At 37.9% G+C, this 22178-nt stretch overlaps 1 protein-coding gene across 25 annotated transcripts in view; it reads right to left on the bottom strand.

The window, feature by feature from the left end:
- Positions 1-22178, bottom strand: part of RBFOX1 (RNA binding protein, fox-1 homolog 1) — a 1165955-nt gene that overhangs the window by 283939 nt on the left and 859838 nt on the right. The window contains exons 1-2 of one of the 25 annotated variants that reach the window (XM_017808971.1): positions 17636-17683; positions 16288-16477 (exon numbers count right to left, since the gene is read on the bottom strand). The exons of the other annotated variants lie outside the window; for them this stretch is intronic. The gene's annotated coding sequence lies outside the window, so the exon portion shown is untranslated. Of the gene's footprint in view, positions 1-16287; positions 16478-17635; positions 17684-22178 lie in introns of those variants that run through there. 25 annotated transcript variants of the gene reach the window in all.

Genomic DNA, 22178 nt, shown 5'->3' with positions numbered 1-22178 from the left:
GAGATCCCCTACACTCTGCTCAAGCATCAAACTGTATTTCATTTTGGGCAGGACCTTCACCTCTGACTTCCAAGAATCTTCCAGTTATGGACACAAATATTCAAACAAATAAAAACATATAAATTAAAAATTTTGCATTCTAACTACGATTAGTCCAGTCCTAAAATATGTTACTTGTGGGGTTTTTTACAGGAGAGAATCTTTGCCTCAAATTACAAGTAGCAAAACAGAGAGATCAGTTCCCATTTTTACTTTTCACTCGATACTCACAAAACATCTCATCCTTACAAACCCATTCATAGTCTTGTACTTTGAAGAGGAGAAAAATAGCAGAATTCCCTTTGAAATGTTTTTTATGCACTTAAATAACACTTCCTTGTTGCTCTTCCTGAATTAGCCTGTTGAAACTACTCTCTACAGCTGAAACGCTGTGGGTCTAGCTGTTCCTTTAAGATTTATAATTTGGTAATGAAATTCAAAATCATTTAAAGACAAAATTTAGCAACATCAAATTTTTAACACTATAATTAAAAATTATTACAAGTATTTGAATTAAAGAAACTGTCACAGAAAATGGAAAATAAATTACTTTTAAAATTAACCTTTTTTTCCTATACCTGAATTGGTTATGCAGTTTCTAACTTCTTTTTATGGAGTGCCTCCAAAGACTCTCAGATTAGAATATAAATTTGAAAGACACAAACCAAAGAGACTTGGTTTTGTCTTAATTCTGACTACACAAAAATTGAAAATGTATTCTCTCATAACTTTGATATTTTGTCAGAAAAGTATCCTTTTCCATATCTCGATATAATATCCACACAGCATGATTTATATTAATACAAATATTATTATATTTATCATTAAACCCACATAAAATAATACCAAAACTCAGAAAAAAAAAAAAGTCAACAAAAACCCAACAAGACCACAGTAAAGAGATCTAAAATGGGATAAATAGGATTATAAATAATTGCTTTTATTTGAATACAGTCTTTTTTGCAAACCTGAACGATACATGAAATTCAGCTACTCAACAGCACTGTCAGAGAACATCAGTGAGGTCAGATAAAACATATTTATAAAGTGCCTGAACATAAGGTGCTAAATGCATTCATTCTCAAACACAATATGAAATCCTACCAACTATTGTCTTAGGGCTTGTGGTGCTTCCTAGAACAGTGTCAAACTGCTCTTATATACAGAGAAGCCTTTTTGTCCTAACTTAAATCTCCAACCCAGCATTTTCCAGCCTCACCCACCAAACCCAATTTCTCTTCTATGAAAGGCCTCTACATCGACAATCCCAGAACACAAAATGAGCAGAAACGTTACTAATATTAGGCCACACAGCTGCATTAAAGCCAGCATGGATAAGGATGTGCCTTCCTCTTCACACAGAGCACGGACATGTTTCCATAGTCAGCAGACTAGTGGTCTCCAAAACACAGGCTAATTTCTGCCCAAAAAAGGCAGAAAAAATACATCAAATAGACAAACTTATTAATTAGCAAACACTCTATTTAAATCAAGGGATAGAGAACTGACAAGCACAGAGAGCAACTTGGTTTTGTAGTGGTCGTTCAAAGCAATACAGAGCCAAGACTTGTAACTTACTTTTCCTTGAAGTTCTGTTACCAAACCCATAAAGCACACACACTGAATGAAAAACCATAAAACCAAATAAAACCCCCTGTATATTTCGGGACACAGGGACAAATGGAACACTTACAATTAAGTAAATTAAAACTGCAAAACTACTCACATCAGATGCTAACAGACCCGTTCTTCCTTGTAGTTAAACCCAGCACGGTGCAAGTTCTAAATGCTTCCAAGCCTTTGCAGCAGCTCCAACTCACACACACCGGCTCTGGGAATGACCCCACGGATTGTTCTGCCTGCCTGGTCTCACCTCTGCCCTCCCCCTGCCACCACAGGTGTAGGTTGTGAGGAAGATTCGTCAGCTGGAGAGACTAATTGAGATCAGCTGGGAATTCCAGCCCGGCCAACAGGTGAGAACACGAGGTCCGAGTCAACAGGAGCCAAGTGACCCCCACACAAAGGGTCTCCCATCTAATTGCATGTGTTTAGTGCCATCCTTTACCTGCAAGTGAACTCTAAAGCACCAGATCTCAGTGTGTGCATGAACCTTTCCTGCTCCAGAGACAATCTCAACCCTCATTAAGGTGCAGCACGTCTCTTGCTGGATCAGCTGCATTATGTGCATTAGAGATGCAGTTTTAGTACTGGAGCTCGAATTTTTACCAGAAGCCAATATTATTGGTACCAAAATTACATCCTCTAATCTTGATAAGAAGCATTGCTGGGGTGTAACAATCTTACATAGCAACAAAAAAGCTAAATATCAAATACTGGTACTGCCTTCACTGGAATACAGAATAGTTAAGAACAAGATTAGATGCAAGGACTCACTAGGAATCTCCAGACACGGCAACTTCAGGATCTGACAGATATACAGAACATCAGAAAAACAAAAGACAGCTTAACTAAACAGCAGCTAGACTACAAATAACAGTAAAATATCTGTACTATTGTTCCGTGCTCCATTAACTGTGAGCCAAACTCACTGAAACTGGTAGAAGCCTGAGCAGTCAGTGAATGCAGGTCTGGGCTCTCTGAACACAAAACACCTACAGTGATGCAGATATGTTAGCAGGAATATTTTTCTCAAGGATTTAGTGATCTGCTTCTAGTTAAAATACATGAAAAAAACCCTAATTTTATTAGTTTCTACAACAAAATATCTAATAAAATCTAATATCTAATAAAATCTAAAAAATATCTATTGCCCTTTTAGAAGGGCAATACTAGGACTGAATAATCATTTACACCTGATACACCACTGATCCTCAAAAAACGTGTCTTGACACAAAGTTAAGGTGTGCTTTCATGTACTCATGATTCTTACTTAAATATTTCACAGCCTATTGCTGAAAAGCCAACTTAATTTTTCGAGACTCAAATAACATAGAAACACATTTGAAACAAGCAAATTTTAACAATCTTATATACTTAAATCTTGCCAAAATAATTCAATTTCCACAAAATACTTAGTCAAGGAGCTACATAGCCTTGCTGCATAATTCATTAGCCATTTTAATCCTGTTGATGAATATCAGGTTCTCTACAGAAATGCTTTTAAAGAATGCTTAAGAAAAATCATTATTATTTAGGAATTTATGAGATGTGTTACTAACAGATAAAACGATAAAGCAAAACCTACCCTTTGGCCTCTGTAATGGCAAATGATATTCATATAAAGAAAACTTGTACCCCTGAAATCATAAACAAACTGCAAATGCTCATACTTTACATGGCAAACTGATCTGAGTTGAGGTTCTCCCTAGCATTTACTTTCATTGAAAAATTTTGCATGCAAAGAAGTATTTGCTCAATTCTGAGGTTGCTCTCATTTATTGTCAAGCTAAAAGCAACAAATTTATCAACAAAATGCAGTTGTACACAGGGGGTTAGTCCTAATTATTGGAGAAGCTTTTACTTTTTACCGTTTTTCCTTTTATTCAAGCCCTAAATGATTTTATATAGCAACACTGACAAAAGTAAATTACAGACATTACTAAGACTGTGAACTCAATAATCAAGCCCACGAAACAGCAGAAGTAAGTTTATCTGTGTAATGTGACCCCCCTGAGTCTTTCATCACATACATCTTTCCCACACACCCCCTGACCCTCTCTCAGCCAGCTGGGAATATGCAGAGTCAGAACATGGCACGTCCCACTGGAATGACTGGATCACAAATACCAAATCTTTGGTTCCTCATTTTCATTCATCCTTCAGTTCAGTGCTCTGACAGAACCAGAGACTTCTGTCCTCTGCAAAGCCTCAGTGTCAGCAGGAGGGAACCAAAGAGAGGACAGGCTCTCCTGCGCCCCAGTGCCCTTTTCCCAGCCAGCCCCAAATCCCCTCTGCACACACAGGTGAGGCCAGAGGAGTTAGAGAGTCCAGTTCACTGGGGACAGCTCAGAGACAGCTCTGTCAGGGGCCCTGAACTGTGAACCAGGGGCAGGACTGCAACCATTAACTGATTTAATAGCTGTTAGTCAAATCTGAGCAGGTATTCACACTGATTTTAAGGGGCCAAAGTCATGTTCATGAAAAAAGTCCCATCTTTCTCTGGCCACCTATCAAGGACTGCTGGAATGTATTAAGAATTTTTCTTCTTTTTCTTTTTTTTTTCTTTCATTAAAAATAACTCCACAACATAAGTATTTCATTTCATGCTTCTTGAGAAGAAAGCATAAGGCAACTGCATAAAGTCAAGTGTTTAATTTCAAGAAGTTTAAATTTATCGAGTTAACCTTGGGATGAATCTCACATTTCTGGACACAATGGAATAAAGTGTTGCAAATCTCTCACCATTTGACTGGTGTGAAAAAGAGACCCCTGGACTACCCCAGCTCCCCTCTTGTCCAGCTGTGGGTCCCAAGGGCTGAAGCCTCTCACCAATGTTTATGACACCTCCCTTGTGTCCAAATGTGGGCATTTGGATTTCACCAGATTCACTTGGTTTTGAGAGCGAGAGGAACCATTAGCTCATGAAGTTCTACTGCTTGTTCATAACACATAACCAGAAGAAAATGGCACAAGAAAAGACACCAGCTTTCTTTGTAGCAAGGGATTTTTGTCCCGGCAGGCAATAAATCATCATGAGTGGACAACCAGAGGTGATTCCTCAGAGGTACAGACGACCTTAGGCTGACAGAGCCTTAGTCACAGACATGAACTGACACAAAACAGGCCAAGAATTTGGTCCACCAGGTCTCAGGGACCACAAAACTGGGTAATTCTTGGTGTATTCCCTCAGTGACACCACTGGGCAGGTGTCCTTCACCTGCAATCCAAACAGCCTCTTGTTCAGCACAGTTAACATCAAATGCACTTGGAGTATAAAGACACACTCTCACACTTCATGTCCCTCTGGGTATGTTTTCTGTGCCAGTACAAACAGCACACATTTAACACAAGTGCTTTAGAACACTGTGCCAAACGAAGAGCAGAGTATGAAGGGAATGTTTCCCGAGTCATGTGGCCTTAGCTGCAGAATTTATAAAGCTGAATGAGTAATAATTCTTGTTTGGTTGAGCTTTTTTTACTATTAATTGAACATTTTATTCTTGTACTTCAGTTTTCATTCCACTAGAATGTTTTCTTTTTGCTTCAGAACAGTTAACTTTTTTTAGGAAAAAACAGGGATGGTTGTATCCCTTAAGATATTTCTGTACTTTATTCTATTAAAAAAATCTATTTATGTGTTTATACAATCTTTTTGTAGTTCAGAACAGAGGTAAGGTATTCAAATTGTATTCATAAGCTACAAACCCAGATCTTTAGCCTGGACTGAAATAACTAGAAGAACTCTGAGTTCAGATTATTTAACTGACCTCAAACACAAAAATGACACGTTATCTATGTAATTATGAAGCAAATACCAAGGAACTGAGACAAAATCCATTGAAAATGGCTGCCCTGACACAGAATTCACAGCTGGAAAATACATTCATTTTCCTTCTTAAACAAACATTGCCTCCCACTAGGGTAACCCAAAAGGAAAGCTGTATTTCGTGACAAATATACATGTTTTGGCAGCGTACATTGTCTCTGCCTGCATATATCACATTCATTACCACGGCTCAGGGAGGCCAGGATGGGTGAGCTACACACTTTAATGTGCTGATGGCTCTTTGTCCTTTTCCTCCCTGGGAAAGATGAAAAATGCTGTGAATTGTTTTTTTCATTATTAATAATGAATGCCTTTCTTGTTGACAGTCCTTGCTGCCAGGTAAGAAGCCTGGAACTCGAACCTTTACGATGCAAGATTTCTGCTCACGTGGAAACCAACCAAAAAAAGATCACAGAAGAGGAGCTTAATACCCAGTCCACACAGCGTCTGGGTTGTTATATCCCTTTTAGAGATTTACTTTTTTTAAAAATCTCCCTGTATTCTTTTCCCAAAATACATTTGGTACCGTGACAGATAAACTGGGGAAAGCAGGATATGTCCCCTTATTGCACAGCACCAAAAAGACTCTCAGTAATTTCTAAAGCACCACACTGAACCAAACGTTGATCTGAAGTTATTTTCCTCTGGATTACTCACAGAATTTATTCCAGCTGTGGAACTCTTAATAGTATTTAAAAATCTGTCACATCCTAGCTATCAATCACTTTTGTACACACACACACACATATATATATATATATATAAAAAATCCTGGGAGATACAGAGGTACACACATATATTATTACTATTCATTACATAAAGTAAAAATCATGCAGTGTTGTCACATACTCTGGGATTCTCTTCTATTTTCTTAGTCTGATAGCAATGATTATAAACAAAATTCAGATGTTGAGCCTCTCTTGGCTGGAAGTGTACCTGGAGTAAAGAGTGGCTTGCTTTCCTTTCTCGGGTGTCCTCTCTCTCCAAAAGTTTTACCTACTTCTACAGTATTTTGCACATCTTGGATTGGAAACAATTAAAAGATTGCTAAGGATTATAAAAGGTGAGGGATAGCCCAAGTTTGTGCTTCCCATCTCTTGGTGGTGCTCTGGATGCTCTGCCCCACAAGAGGAGGCTGAAGTGCAGGATGAAGCTGCCCTCCCAAACCCCAAACACCACCAGGGAGAAGGAACTCAAAAAGGAGCAGCGGGGAACAAAATTAAATACCAGCTTACATACAAACTGGATCTCACTCCCCACAATAACACTTAAATGTTGATAAAAAGTCAGTTAATTTTCATATTACAGTGGAAAAATTTGGGGCTTGGGGTACAGGATACGCTGGGTTTCTAATCTGTTTTATCAATAGATGGTTGTTTCTTAAAAAAACCCTACAAACCCTCAAATAAATTCATTCAAAAGCACCATTCTGACTGTATTTGTCACACACATACCTTCCAATCAGACATTTTTAATGTTATTTTGTTTTGAAACAAAAAAAATCAATCACTATAAGCTTCTTTTCCCTTCAGCACTCACAAATATCCTGAGTATACTGTGCCAGTGGTGACTCAGTTAAACAATATTTTTGTTGTGCTATCACTGTCACAGGTTAATGCTGGTTTCTGCATATCTTTGGACAAACTAACCCCAACTTTACTTGAGTTATGTCCCATGCAATTTAAATTTTTACGCCATTAAGAAGTCCTGATCAGATGCTTGGAGAAAAACTGTTCTTTAAATGTAGGAATTTCATGATCTTTTCAGCACAAGAAAAATTCAAATGCTCAAGTCCTGAACCTTACACATACTTTTTATGTAGCTTTATTGTTAAATAATATATAACTTACTCAAAGCAAACACAGGTTTGCTACTGCAGCAAGGAAGTGCAATAATGGGCTTTTGTGGGGGATGAACAGTGTGATTTATTGTTATCTTTATCTGTTGTTATTATAAATTTAGTATTTGCTAATATAACCTAAATAACTGTGAGATGCCATCTGAAAAATAAAAATTACAAATACATTTAATAAAAGGAATTTACAGATCACAAATAATCGAATACTTGATTGGCTCAGTGCCACCCCCGGAAAAAAAGCTGAGATGCAGTCTGAAAACTTTCTTCACTGTAGGTTTAAAAAAAGAAATTGCACAAACACAGAGGGTTTCCACACCTGCTGCAACGGAGACAGTCGTGGTTAGGACTGGAGGGAGATGAGGTCAGTGACAGAAAGGAAAATGTGATTAAGTAATTCCCAATACGATGCCAACTCTGACCTTTGGATTCCATTTCAAATCCAGCTATCGTGTTATCAAAATAATATACTGCAGGATGGATACTGTTTTGCTAATATGATATATAGATTCCTAATAGGAATTTTATGCTTACAACTAAATTACAGATATGCCAACTAGGATATATTTTCACGTGCATGTGACAGAGTATTTCATAACATGCTACAGCAATTTTTTTTTTCCCCTTGACATATAAAGAGACTGAAGAAAAAAAATAATAAAATATTCAAGCTGAATAACATGTCAGTGCTCTCCAGTTGATTTTGTACAGCAATTTCTAAATGGTCATCTTTCATTAATGGGTTATTAATGCTACAGGGTTAAAATGTTAAAAATTCTTGCAGAAGATATAAAATGACATTTGGTTAAAGCAAGATACATGGAGCAAGATTTGATTTGATATTAGTACATAAGAGGTTGGAAAAATATTCCAAATGGTCTGCCTGAAGTGAGTTATGCTGCCTTCATGGCAAAAGTGAATCTTGAAAAATGAAGTGGTCGTTTCTTTCCAAAAGTGAGCTGTGAAATATTGGTTCACGCAGCATTTTTACTAAAACCTAGGCCTTCTACATCTTGGTAATGATCCTGTGAATGAAAACGAGGTGAGACACCAACTCACATTAATTGCACAGTGAAGCCACATTTTTAAGCCACCTAATTAACTGTGAAACTGGAGGGACACGAGGAGCTGGAGAGAGGTAAAAAAATCCATCATTTATAACTTGCTTAAAATTTGTTTTTAAGTTACTCATTACAGAGGATTTACAAAAAATATCCTTTAAAGCATAAGGAAGATAAAGTAACAGGCAAGTCCACTTGAGCCCAACTGGAAGCAACAAATGGAGTCACCTGAAGTGTTTGCAGCACTAAAATTTCATTTAATCGAGTCTTCTCTGATGAACAGCTGTTATTTGTTATTGATACCTCCATTCAGAGTCACTAGAGAGAAACAGGTTTGTTTGTCAATGATGGCTTTTGATCATTCTGCAAGGAAATCATAAGTAAATAATGGCAGTTTATTTCCAGCTACAAATGATCTCCAGAATGTGATGTGCTTCAATTAAATGTATAATCTTACTCCTTGCTTTCATCTTAAAGAACTACTAAGTTTTAACACACTAGAAAATACACCTAAGGATAATTTCTTCTGCTGAAAGAAGAAGGTTTATATGTATTTATAAAGCAAAAAATACAGAAAAAAACCTTTCAAAAGATTTTGGAAAAAATCTGGCCCCCTGCAATTTCAAAAACTAAGCCAATGATTAGTCATAAGCTCTGAAATGACTATCCTATTTCAAACAAATAGTTATGAAGAAAATATTTTAATTATGCAAGCAGGATGTTGACTGGATTCACTGGGGATAATTACCTCTAAGAAAACATTCTAAGCCAGAAACTCATTAGAAAGTTGGAGAATTCTTCACAACCCAGTACCCACACACTCATTCTGCCACGTCATCCAAGTATCCCACCTACTGAATTCCTGAAAGAATTCCTCATGTCAATGAGAAAATGGTTTTGCAATGCAAGATAACTGACTCCTGTGCAAAAAAACCCCAAAAAAACCAAACCCAAATTCATTACAAACTTGGAGGTTGTTCTCAGATTTTGTTTAAAAGAATAAAATTTAGACACAAACTGCTGTGATATCAATAGATCAGAGCAGTGGATATACTAAAATCAGTAATCCAGTTGATAAAGGAAAAATTAACAGTGAATTGCAGGTAGCAGGCAGGATCTGTACCAGAAAATGTGGCTCTGGTGAGCCTATTTCAAGCAAAAATATCCCCAGAAACCTCAGGCTGAAGCACAAAACCACCTCAATCTTTCTCCTTCTCCAAACAGGTGTGAAATGCAGCTCAACTGCAAACAGTGCACTTCTCGCCTGCAAGTGGATTAAGCCTTATAGAATGATAAATAAAATGTTCAGTAATGTGCTTTTGGTGTGACTGAATAAGGCATCTGGATAAAATTGAGAACTGTAGGAGAACACTAAATCAGTTTAAAAACATGCATGAACTTTAGAATGATGCTGTCATCACATTATTTATATTCTAGACATACCAAAGTGCTATTATATTTCAGGGCTTTCATGGCAAAACAAAAGCTTTACACAAGTAATATTAAGTATTTAGATGCTTTCATGCAGGATTTATTAGTTCATATTTTGCCCTGTCTCTATATTTCTCTCAATTTCAACTGTATTTGTGGTCGTTTTAGCTTTTTACTGTTTGGTACATTTGTTTCATTATATATTGTCTGATGAAAAATCTGAATGCATGCAGAGCTGGATCATCAGGATCATCAAACTAAACAAAAACAGGAGACAAAGAAACGTAGTAAAAAAGCACAGTTTTGTTATATTTAGGCAAAAAAAATCTTTACACACCTTTAATGCCTACCTGAATTAAACATGTAACTAGAATACAATTAGCCTGTAAAACAGCCAACAGTATAGGAAGCTATTTCACACAGTAAGATATAAACTGTCTTTTGGAAGACTTTTTCTGTAATTTTCTGTATAGATACATAAATGTGTACAAAAACATATTCCTTGTGTTCCAGACAAATTTCATAAATTAAAGTATTCACAAAAAATAAAATAATTACTTTTTTTTCTACCATCACCAAAATTTGTCCTTTGATCTAACTTTTAAAACACAGGCTTCTCTGTGCTTATCTCTTCTCTTCATCAAGGTAATGCTGCTCTTTCTCGGTTTCCTGTGTTTCATTTTTTTTCATCATTAGCCTTAAAACTCTGCTGTTAGACCCCACTGCATGTACCAACACACAACATTTTCCATACTTATTCAGCTTGAAATTGTCCCCAATTTTTGCTCTCTTGTTCTGCCAACTATTCTGGGTATAGCCACCAAATCTTTCACATAATGGCCTTTTCTGAATTTGCTTCAGAGCAGCTAAACATACCAAGCCACCAAATTGTCAGAATAAACAGCTCCAGCTCAAGTCTACACCCTGATTTCTGTCCCAATTTAACTGACTTTTACTTTATAGCCACATTTGTTAATGTAATATAAACCTACACAGAATAAACCTACCAACTTAACTATGATCTGACATTCTTATTTTACTTAAAAAGAATTAAGCAAAACTAAAAAGTTTGTAATCAACTAAACATCTACCTGTAAAGCAGCTCTGCTTTAAAAGCACATTTGTAGGGAAACAAATATAGATATAAATAAATAAAAAGGTTTGCATAACCAAGTAACAGGACTGATTCAACGCACAGAACAAATCAGATGGATTCACCCATCACTTTTGCTGGATTTTATGAAGGATTTTCTGGCACTAAGGCAGAGGGGAGGGGTGTTTGCTGGTGGCTGTCACACATCTCTTGGTGTGACTTTATACAATGCTCAGGCATTGAACAAGTTGTTGTTCTGCTCATGGGAAGAGCCTTAAGAATAGAGCAGTAAGTACAGAGGGAATAACACAACCCCAGAGTTGTCCAGGAAAACTGGGCTGTTTCCCTTGTACCAGAATTCCCAGAACCCCTCAAAGAGAGCTCTGACTCAACACAGAAGAACTATTTGAATGCCACTTTTCGTGAAGTGGTAAATGATGGGCTCAAAGTGTTCCAGTGAGCCAGAACTCAGATTTTCAACTGATATTCCAAAGTGTGATGATGGGACAGATCACGAAGATAAAGTATATAAGCAGCAAAGATAATACACCACCATCTGCTATGGACATAGGGGTACAAATGCACATCTATTGATTCAGCAGGTGATTATTCAAGCACACAGTAATTAATCTTTATTGTGATAGAAGCAACAGAGAGAAAAGAAAAAATCTGAAGCTACTTAAAACTTATTCTATCAAATCCTTTCAGCACACACCAAGCATTGTATGTTCAGTCTGTTGGTTCAAATGCTAATAGTGAATCATGTTTTAGGAGTCCCTTCTCTTTGAAACAGAAGGTAAGTTTTCAAATCCTTGTTATACATTAATTAAATTTTATATATTTTAATAACTAGCTAGCTATAGGAAAATTACCTTACTAGCTTTTACAATAAATGCAAAATTCTTTACTTGAGAAACCACCCACATGTAAAAGCCACTAACACAAATGCTGACAATCAGTCTGACATCCAATCTGTTTCCAACCTACGGCCACAGAAATAGAGCACTGTACATTCCATAAAAAGATCACTAACATTTTTCCTAGTTTAAAGTACTTTTAAACTTTTTTTTTATTGCTCAGAGTCTTTGCCCCTTCTTGGTTCCTCCTTCCTCCAACTCATTAGCACCTATCATTAAAAGGTAATCACCTAAAGTTTCTGTACTGGGGTTTTCAAAGAATAAGGCAACAGACTGTCACTGAAATTCAAGGTATTGAGTTCTTAATAATGTTCTTTAAAAGCTATAAGTGTAATGTGACTACAGCAATGACAGCAATCGAGCCATATGAATTATGTGTGGATTTCCAAACAGTAATAAAAAGAATTGAAGGACGTTGTATTTCTCAGATAGGAGAGAAATGAAAAGCAAAAGGAAAGACAAAACATTTAAACAACATAGGTAGAGGTCAGCATGAATAAGATAAAAAACTGATGCCTATAACACAGGGGTATTCTGGGAGTGATAAATTCCCAAGGCGTTGAGAGAAGAAAAAAAGCCTTAAACCCAGATTTTATCCATTGCTCAAAGGAATACAAACCCAGCAACTACTACTACTAAAAAATGCAGTCCAAGTGATGCAGTGGGATAAGGAAGAGGATGAAAACAGAACACTGAGCAGTGCCAAGCCCTGCACCTGGGGAGGAACAGCCCCGTGCACAGGCTGGGGAACAACTGGCTGGACAGGAGCTCCGTAGGAAAGGACGTGGAAGACCAGGAGGACAAACTGAACACAAGGCAGCAAGGTGCCCTTGCAGAAAACCAGGTCTGCAGCGTCCTGGGTTCTGTTAGAAAGGGCCTGGAGAGCACATCACAAGGAATGTGATCTTTGACTCAGTGTGGTGAGGTCACACCCGGAATTCTGCGGTCCCCAGGACGGGATGGACGTGCTGCAGGGAGTCCAGCAAAGGGACAGAAAGATGAAGCAGGGAATGGAGGATGTGATGTGCAAGGAGAGGCTGAGACACCCCAGGCTGCTTAGCCATAAAAAGGAAAGACTGGAGGGATCTTAATGGGCATAAACACCTGAAGGGGGAGTAAAGATGAGCCAGATGCTTGTCAGGGCTGTGCAGGCAAACTAGAGGAGGCCACGGGCACAGACTGACTGACACTGTGGCCTGTTTAAAGATCAGAGAACCTTTTACCCTGTGAGGAGAATCTCTCAAACACTGGCACAGTGTTTCCACACAGGCTCTGGAGTCTCTGTTTATGGAGATACCCAAAATCTGGTCCCTAATGTACCTGCTACTGCAGCTGATCCTGTTTTGTGCAGAGTGGGTGGATTCAGCAATCTCCAGAGGTCCCTTCCAGCCTCCTTCATTCTGTGATTCCATAATATTAAAACTCAGAATCTTTTACTGAGTGTTGGAATAACCAGCCACTTACCATTCATCCATTACCAAATTATTCAAGCTTTTAAATCTTTAAGAATTTACTTGCAGCTACTCCTCCTCATAGTCAGAACCTGCGACCCTCTGTATTGTTATAAATTAATTAAAAAATATATGAAGGCATCAAGAAAAATTAAAAGGAAAAAGTGCATTAAGTTCATGTGGCAAGATTTAGGGAGCGAAGTCTGTGAAGCACTGAAGTGTAAAAAGGTGAAGTGAAAAAAATTTAGACCATCTATAATAAGGAGAAAGAGAACGAAGAAAGAAGGAAAGAATAAACCAAAATGTAATACTGCCAAGCTAAAATATTTCAATCATGACACACTTGGAATTTCAAACCCAAATGATAAAGGCTTTATTCCAGGATAAGGCATCCGAAGATTTAACTCCAAAAGAACTATAAAGTTCAATGTATATGAATCTGTTATGACACAAAAACCTTAAATTGCACAGTGCCAACTCTATCTTCCTTGCAAAGTCCTCATAATATATTACAAATTTTAAAACTCCACAGCTGCCACAAAAGTAAATTAGATTGATGACTACATCTTGTTAGTTTTTGTCCTCAGCAATCATTACTGAACCTAAAGGAAAAAAAAAAAAAAGGACCTGAAGATTTTAAATAAAAAGTCAGAGTGCCATAATTCTCTTTTGTCCAGACCAGCTCTAGACACAAGTTTGCTCTTACTCATAATTCCTCATGCTATGACACTGTGATCTTTTTAAGGATTTAGTATGTTCTGAATGCATGAAAAACACAGGATACTGTAATTTAAAGTGGGGAAAAATCCTTTAGTTCCAAGACAGATGATGGCTGCTGAAGTCTCTTCAACTTCCTCCTACCCACTGTTTTATTTCAGAATCCAGCACTATCACACCAAAAAGGAACCCTGCTCTGTCCATGGGGCAGTGAATGTTCATCAAAATCCTTTATTGTCTGCCTTAAATTGGGCCTTCCCTACCATGTTTGACAGATGAATCAGAAAAACAATATTCTCTCAGCTTTTTTAAGCTTTAGAAAGTAATGTTTTAAGTCTACAGTTCACCTCGGTTGTCTCCCTCCTTCTGATCAATACATATTTAAAGAGTTTTCCCTGAATTAATTAGCACTTATTTCATATTTACTACTGTGGTATTTTCACTTAAAAATAATAGGAAAAAAAAGGATTTTGCCACTTCACAAGATCTCCATTTCCCACAAGTGTTTGCACAGAACATTCAGTCTTGAAAACAGAAGTTTCAGTGTTTATCCCCCTACCCAATCCATACACATGCAGCCTTTTGAATAGGAAAATACACCTTTTATACACAAAGAACTATTGGTTAACCAGAAAAGACTACTAGTTACCAGTTTCAGTGTACATTTTCCAGTGGCCCCACTGTCACTGGAGGCCACTCAAATTATTGCAGTCCCTCTTTCTAATGCTTCACAATGGTTAAGCCTACCATTAGGTGTCTGATAAAATGAACAGAAATTATTCCTACAACTTAAAAGGAAGCAATCAAACCATATTTGGATGTATATAAAACTATATTACTCAGGTATAGAAGAATGGTATCAATAACCAGATAAAAGAATTCAGTTTAAATTCTAAACACTACATTTGCTAAGTGCTCTGAGCCTGCTCTGTGCAATGGCATTGCAAAGAGACCACAACAAGGATTTGTTTGGTTACTGAGCAAACCTGACTTGGGAAAAGTCAGAGAAATCACTGAAGTTGCGCCACTGAAAATACTAAAATAAACGAACGCTGTAAGAAGCGTGGAAGGCAAAGACTTATTTTCATCATCCTATTCTGTGTTCTGCTTTTATTTTTCTCTGTTTTCTTCTGCCTCCTTCCTTGGTCTCCCCCTTTTTCCGTTCCCACCTGCCCAAATGCAACCACATCCTCATTTCCACCCGTACCTGTATGTGCATGGCAGTGCCCGTGCTCCTTCTGCACTTGGCACTGACGTGCCTGATGCAAGTCAGCCAAGAGAGCAAAGGGAAGAGAGAGGAATATGCTCTGTGCTGACCCCACAATAATCCTGCTTGCCCAGCTTTTCCTTCCCTTTTGGATGGCAGGCAGAAGGCACAGATGCCAAGCTGCGGAAGTTATTTTCCAGTGATGGCATCTGGCTCTCTGGCACAATCCACTGACATTTGTGTTGGCTTCCTTGCCATTGCCCCTGGGTTTCTTCATGGGTTAAGTTGATGACAGGATGTTGTCTGATCCTGGATGCCACACTTCTTTGAACTCACCTTTGATTCTACTCAATTTCTGTAAGAATAAAGCTGCTCTCCATCCTCCTGAAACCTTTGTACTTTAGCTGACATATGTAGTGATGTCATTTTGGATAGTCCTGTTGTGCTAATGGATAACTTGGATAGGCCAAAGCACTTCTTGGTATATTTTACACTTAAAAAATTATGTGTGCCAAAACTTATTCACACAAATACTTTATTCAAGGACGCTGTTTTCTTTTTTGATCTTAAAACTAACAATTCTGAAAGTGCCATTACTATGAAAAAAAGCAAGCATTTTCAAAATTTGATTATATTTAATTATAACTCCTTGTGTTAAAAAAATAAATCATAATATCCTTCTCTATATATTGCAGGAAATGTTGATGCAACATTTATTGTTTAAAGCAGAAAGCCGATGAACTGCTTCAACACATCACAAAAGGTAACTCCAATGGGCTTATCTCACAACAACACGATTTCTAGTTCAGAAATATCAGTTTATATGACAGTAATTACTAAAACAGATGGGCAAGGAGCCAAAAAGTGGCTTCACATCGACAGTGGGCTGAATGCAACTGGGAGCTGTGGAGCAGAAAGGAGCTGTGCCAGATTGTGTGGCAGCTGAGAGTCCTGTTGGTGACCATTTGCTGTGCAATCTCAGACACACGTAAAAAAATTATGCATTCCCCATTGACTGCATGCTAAAATGGTAAAGAATAAAAACCTCTGTCTGAACTTGAACACAGTACCTGCTGACAAGTTCTTCCCTTCCAAGTACTGGGGATTGTCCTTCTTGCACTCCCGTGTTTCTATCTGCCATTCACAAACGTGGCTGCACGTTTTAGATCCATATTGTCAGGTGTTACATTAGTGGCAGTCAAAACAACAACAGAGGTCTGCAGACAGAATCGATCAATATATTCAAAATATTCCTAAGAGCTAAAAAAAACCAAAAAACCCCACCAAATATTATTTCTTCCCTTCAGGATATCTATTTGAAAATACTGGCAAAATATTGGTGAGCAGCTCTTTGCTAAAATAAACAGGAAAAAAAAATCTAGACTTAAAAGATAAATGATCTCTAAAATGACTAAAAAAATGTAAAGCAAAACCAGAATTCTTTAACTGTACCCTGTCCCCATCTGATTTTTGCTTGTTTTTTTTTCAGAAAAGTAGTTCACACAAAACTTTCATTTAAATTTTTCAGCTGACTAGTCAACCACTGCACATTTTAGAAGATACATTTTTTAAATTATTATTGGAATTGGCTGTCATTATGCAGAATACTAACAAGCCAGCTGAGCAGATTAAGATCAATATTCTTATGAATTGTTCTCTAACAGCAATTAATAGCTTTCAATTGCTAAAACATGTACAGCCACAGTAAAACATTATCTTCAGTCCAATCTGATATCTAATGTTATTTAGATTATGAACAACTTTTAATAAAGAAATCCTTGGATATAAGAGGGTTGGCATTTCCTTCTGACTCTCTCAACAGGATATTCAGGCAGGCAGCCTTGCAATTAATCTTAGCACTTCATTCATTTTCCAAACATCCTTGCCTATTGACTCCTACAGAAAAGTGCTCATTCACTCACTTGGTTACATTAATTATACATAGGAGATAAAGCCAAGGAAATCTGCCATACACCAGAGACTCCATTAGTTTTCTGTGTAAATTCCAAATTTGTTCCATGTAAACAGAACGAGGCACATCATTGACACGGGCAGGTCCCTGTCCAAACAGGCTCCTCGTTCCATGGGCAGGTTGGGTTGATATCACATCCCCTCTGCAACTGCTCCAGCAGGTCCTGCAGCCCCTGTACAAACCCCACCAAGGGATCTCTGAGGGTTTATTTGCCTTTCAGAACTTCAGGGGCAGGTAAGAAGCTGTAAAGCATCACCAACTCCCATCAGACTTTTCTGTCTTAACAAACCACGTTTGTTTACCTCAAATTAAACACGCTACAAATGAGCAAAGGAGGTGTGAAAAGGTTCGTGGGAGGGCAAACAAAAACTACAGGTGGGGTGGGAAAGGACAAGGCAAAGGGAGAAGAGCAAGGTAGTTACAGTGTAAAATAGTTTTTGATTTACCTGGACTTCTTTACATTGACCTCTGACTGCAACTATATTTCCTCTTGCTTTTTTTCCTTCACAACACCTAAAAAGTAGCCCAGAGATGAACTAAATAATTATTGTGCACACTTCACTTTTGTCTCAGTTCCAACAAAATTTTGATACCTTTCCAGAGCCCAGAGTTTTCTTGAAGAAAGTGATCTTAAATTCTTACAACTTAGCAAGCAGGTGTGATATATTAGACACTTTGCCTAAATTAAAAGTCTCTCCTACATGTAGCAATATATTCCCTGCATGAGGTATAGTATTTATACTGCATAAATTGAAAGCAAGCTGCTTCTTAAAGGTAGGAAAACACAAGTACGAGGGAAAGAGCTGTCGGTGGGAGCACAAAAATCCTACTCTCACTTGACTCACAGCATGCAGACAAATATTCCAATTTTTGTGTGCATATGAACTTGGTACTGTTGCCCAGAATTTCAGTTTTGTCAATTTAAAAATGTCAAATTAACATTTAATTTGGACACGAATTTGGAGAACAATTTGCATATATATATATATATGAATGAAAAGTCCCTTATATCAATCAGTGGCTTGCTAGAAAGGGAAATAGTGAAGATCATGGTTTACTGCCTTTAGTCAGTTAAAAGAAATTAAAATGAAATATTATTCAAAAACAAGCATTAATCTTCATCTGACAACATAAAGCTCATCAGCACAGTGAATTTTTCATTAGCCTAAAAAGGAAAAAAAAATATATATGCACATATAAATATGTATACATACATAATCCTGTAAATCCACAATTAAGTCTGGGTAAATTTAGGGGACAAGACAGTGAGATTCAATCTGTATTTTCTCCAATACTACCAAGTCAGCCAAGAGAAGTACTTAAAAGGAGGTGGTAAATGAATATTTCAAGCAACTGCAAAATAAAAGAGAGAAAAGCCTTTGGAACCTCTGGCTCCTGCAGGAGCTCAGTGCACCCAGTGTGAGAAGGGAGACACCCCTTATGCTGGAATATGAAATTCTTACCTGAGGAAAATTCAAATTGAAGTGAAGCAAAGCTTGTGTGAGTGCTTACTGATTCTGTGCGTTAAGGAAACAATTTCTAATAGAGAACGTTCCTGTTAAGGAACTGAAAATGAATGTATTCCATAATATAAACTCCACAGTCCCTATGTAAACAGAGAAGTGCAGCTTCTGTACTTAAAGTAAATTAATGGGACTATCCATGAGAATATATGTGAAAATAGGCCCTGAAAACCATTTTGTAGCAAAAAGGAGTTAATATCAGTTATTATAAACCATCTGGTTGATAGTTACTGCAGGCCATAGCTTCACACTTGAGAAAATCCTTAAAAACACTGAAATTCCTGAATGGAAATAGACTCAAGTCCTCTTCGGTTTGCCCTCTCCTGTTCTCTTTCTATGAACTTGGATAAACAGTATGGTGCTGATTAAGTTCATTAACTCTTAGAAATTATATTAATAGGCACCATTTTGTTTTTAAAATAAATTCTACCTTGCTAATTACATGCTTTTTATTGAAAGATGAAAAAATGCTATTCTACTGAAAGCCCTCGCTGTTCTGGTTTTGTCCAAAAGCACCATCACACCATGAAAACTAGGAATAAAGCAATTATTTGCATGTAACCCTTGCAAGAAGGTAATAATCTAAATGGAATATCCACGGTTCAATATACAAAAAGTTATTAAAATATTAAAATGTAATTAAAATGAAAATATTTAAATGTAATCACTGGGCATTTATAAGACAGCCCACAAATGTAATGTATGCAAATGGCTGCTTTTTATTTATTTATAAATAAATATGTTAGCATACACCAATGTAATCTAAAAAGATATTAAAACACCAGGAAATAATCTCAGTAATTTCATCCAGTGACTCAACACAACTTTTAGTTCATAGCACTAATAAAAGGCGGTAGAAATAATCTCTATATTGTTCACCTGTAAACAAATATACTTAACTAAGCTGCATTATGTTTTCATCCATTTGATTAAACAGATATTCCACTGATAACTAAATAAAAATATTTATGTACTCCTGTGAACAGCAGGATAAAATGGTTACATTTCTCTTCATTTTATGAAATGGGTTTATGTGACCCCTAAATTTAAGGCTCCTAAAATGAGTCATGCTGCAGCACTTCAGAGCACACGCACTGAGGTCACAGAGCCAGTCGTGCCGACCCCGGTGGAATAAAGTCTATCAACAAACAAGTGTTTTACTGACTCGTATTTCATTGAATAATACCTGCAAATGTGACTCCAGTGAAGCTCCAATATCCTGCACACAACCAGAAATGCAAAGAGACGTTTTCAAGGGCAAATGCTGGGGATGACTTTCCCCGGCTTTCACCAGGCACTGCCATTAGAGTGCTTTAGCTTCCATTAAGTTGTCACTTCCCTGTGCTGCCAGCTTTTCAAGGGGGACAACTCGTTCTGACAGAACCACGGCCTGTCACACACACTCACAGTTCAGCAGGAAGGAACAGGAAAACCCCCAGAGCTGATGGATTTCTTAGCTACTGGAGCTGGCACTTATATTGCTTATATGTACAAAGTTAGGTAATTAATAAGCTCTAACCTGTCCACCTTAAGTAGCTCATATTTAGTTGCAGAAACTTAATTAGTGGCATACAAATGGAAACCACACAAAGCTGCTCTTTCGTTTGATTGTGACGGTTTTGTAACAGCAACATCTAGTTCATACATATTTTTGATACATAAGAACTGCCATACTGCCTAAGAGAAAAGGCTCATCTCATCCAGAGTCACAGAGGCAAACAGTTATGGAAGGAACATAAGAAATGCTCCACGGAGCACAGTCCTTGTCCTCAAAATATGACCCTGCAGCCAGTGAGCCTCCTGAGCTAGAGCCTCTACGTGGGTCACTGAGCACACCAGCCACTTGATCCATCCTGCTGGAGCCCATATAAATTCTAAGTTCCACAATTATGCTCCATGTGAAAAAAAAAAAAAAGTACTTTGCTTTGTTAATATTGGACTTGCTGACTGACAATATCACTGAGTACTTGTGCTGCAAAACATTCCATCTTCTTTGAAGTATTGCTGATTGGATACTCCTCTCTTCTCACTTATCTGTCATCATTCCAAGCTCAAGAACCCTAACCTATTTAAGCTCTCATCCAGTAGAATATTTTGTATTTCTTGTCACCCTCTGTCTTGGTACCTTCTCTCTTTCTACCTGTTGGACATATGAGTGGCCAGAAATACACTTGCTACACAAAATGTGACTGCATGAAGGATTTCAGCATTAAAGAACTCTGTATCATTCCAGTTTTCTATCACAGAAATAACTATCATCAGTCTTTATAATGCTTATTGTACTTTAAGCTTTCATGACAACAGCAGTGAATTATTAATTATATTTTATACCTGGTCAGAACCAACGAAGGAACTTTGTACAACCAGAAGAGAAACTATTTAACTCAGCCTGCTGGTTTTGGCTGGGAGAGAGTTAATTTTCTTCATAGCAGGTACTGTGGGGCTGTGGTGGGGATTTGTGCTGCAAACACAAATAAGCCCTGATAACACAGGGATGTTTCCTTCCAGCTGAGCAGGGCTGACACAGAGCCAGGGCCTTTCCTGCTCCTCATCCCAACCCACCAGCGAGGAGGCTCGGGGTTCACAACGAGCTGGGAGAGGCAGCTGAGCCCAGCTGATCCAAGGGGTATTCCAGACTATAAAATGCTCAGCATATAAAGCTGGAGAAGAAGAAGGAAGTGGGGAATGCTCAGAGTCATGGTGTTTGTCTTCCCAAGTCCCCAGTACATGTGATGGACCCTGCTTTCCTGGGATGGCTGAACACCATGGGAAGTGGGGAATGACTTCCTTGTTTGGCTTTGCTTGCAGGCATGGCTTTTGCTTTACCTACTGAATTGTCTTTATCTCAATCTGTGAGCTTTGGGGTTTTTTTTTCCAATTCTTCTCCCTGCTAGAGAGGGCATGGGCGGGGGAGTCAGTGAGCAGCTCTGTGGTATTTAGTTGCTGGCTGGGGTAACACCACAACACCCACTGAATTAGCATTCTACCTCTTCACAAGTCTGGAAAAATGAAGCACTGAAGACAGTAAATTGTTTTCTGAAACTGAAATCAATGAGAGAAAATACAATTAATATGTAGAATCCTCAAAAAAATAAGCCACAATGCATTTCTGTCTTACAAATCTTAAAGAAGGCTTTTGTCCTTTCTCTCTCTGTCCTACTAAATCCACACTCATCTACCCTGCTGGAACTCAGTGGTTGTCCTTCTGCTTTATAGATCTTCTACAAGTTATTCTACTGATGTCTCAAGAAGCCACTTGGGCCACAGAAAGGGTGGCAGAAATGGTGTCAAAAGAGAGGAGGCTGGGAAAGCAGAGACACTGTTATGCAGAGCAGAGCCAGAGCCAGAGCCAGCTGGCTGAGGAGGAAGGATGACAGCCATCAGATTAACTGAGAACAGCCAGGCACCACCACAGCAGAGACTTGGCCCATCACTAAGGACAGAACAGAGTCCATTAAACATTTTG

The sequence above is a fragment of the Lepidothrix coronata genome, unplaced genomic scaffold (genome assembly GCF_001604755.1).
Source record: "Lepidothrix coronata isolate B3197 unplaced genomic scaffold, Lepidothrix_coronata-1.0 Scaffold24, whole genome shotgun sequence".
NCBI lineage: Eukaryota > Metazoa > Chordata > Aves > Passeriformes > Pipridae > Lepidothrix > Lepidothrix coronata.
This window is presented reverse-complemented; position numbering and strand designations above follow the sequence as displayed.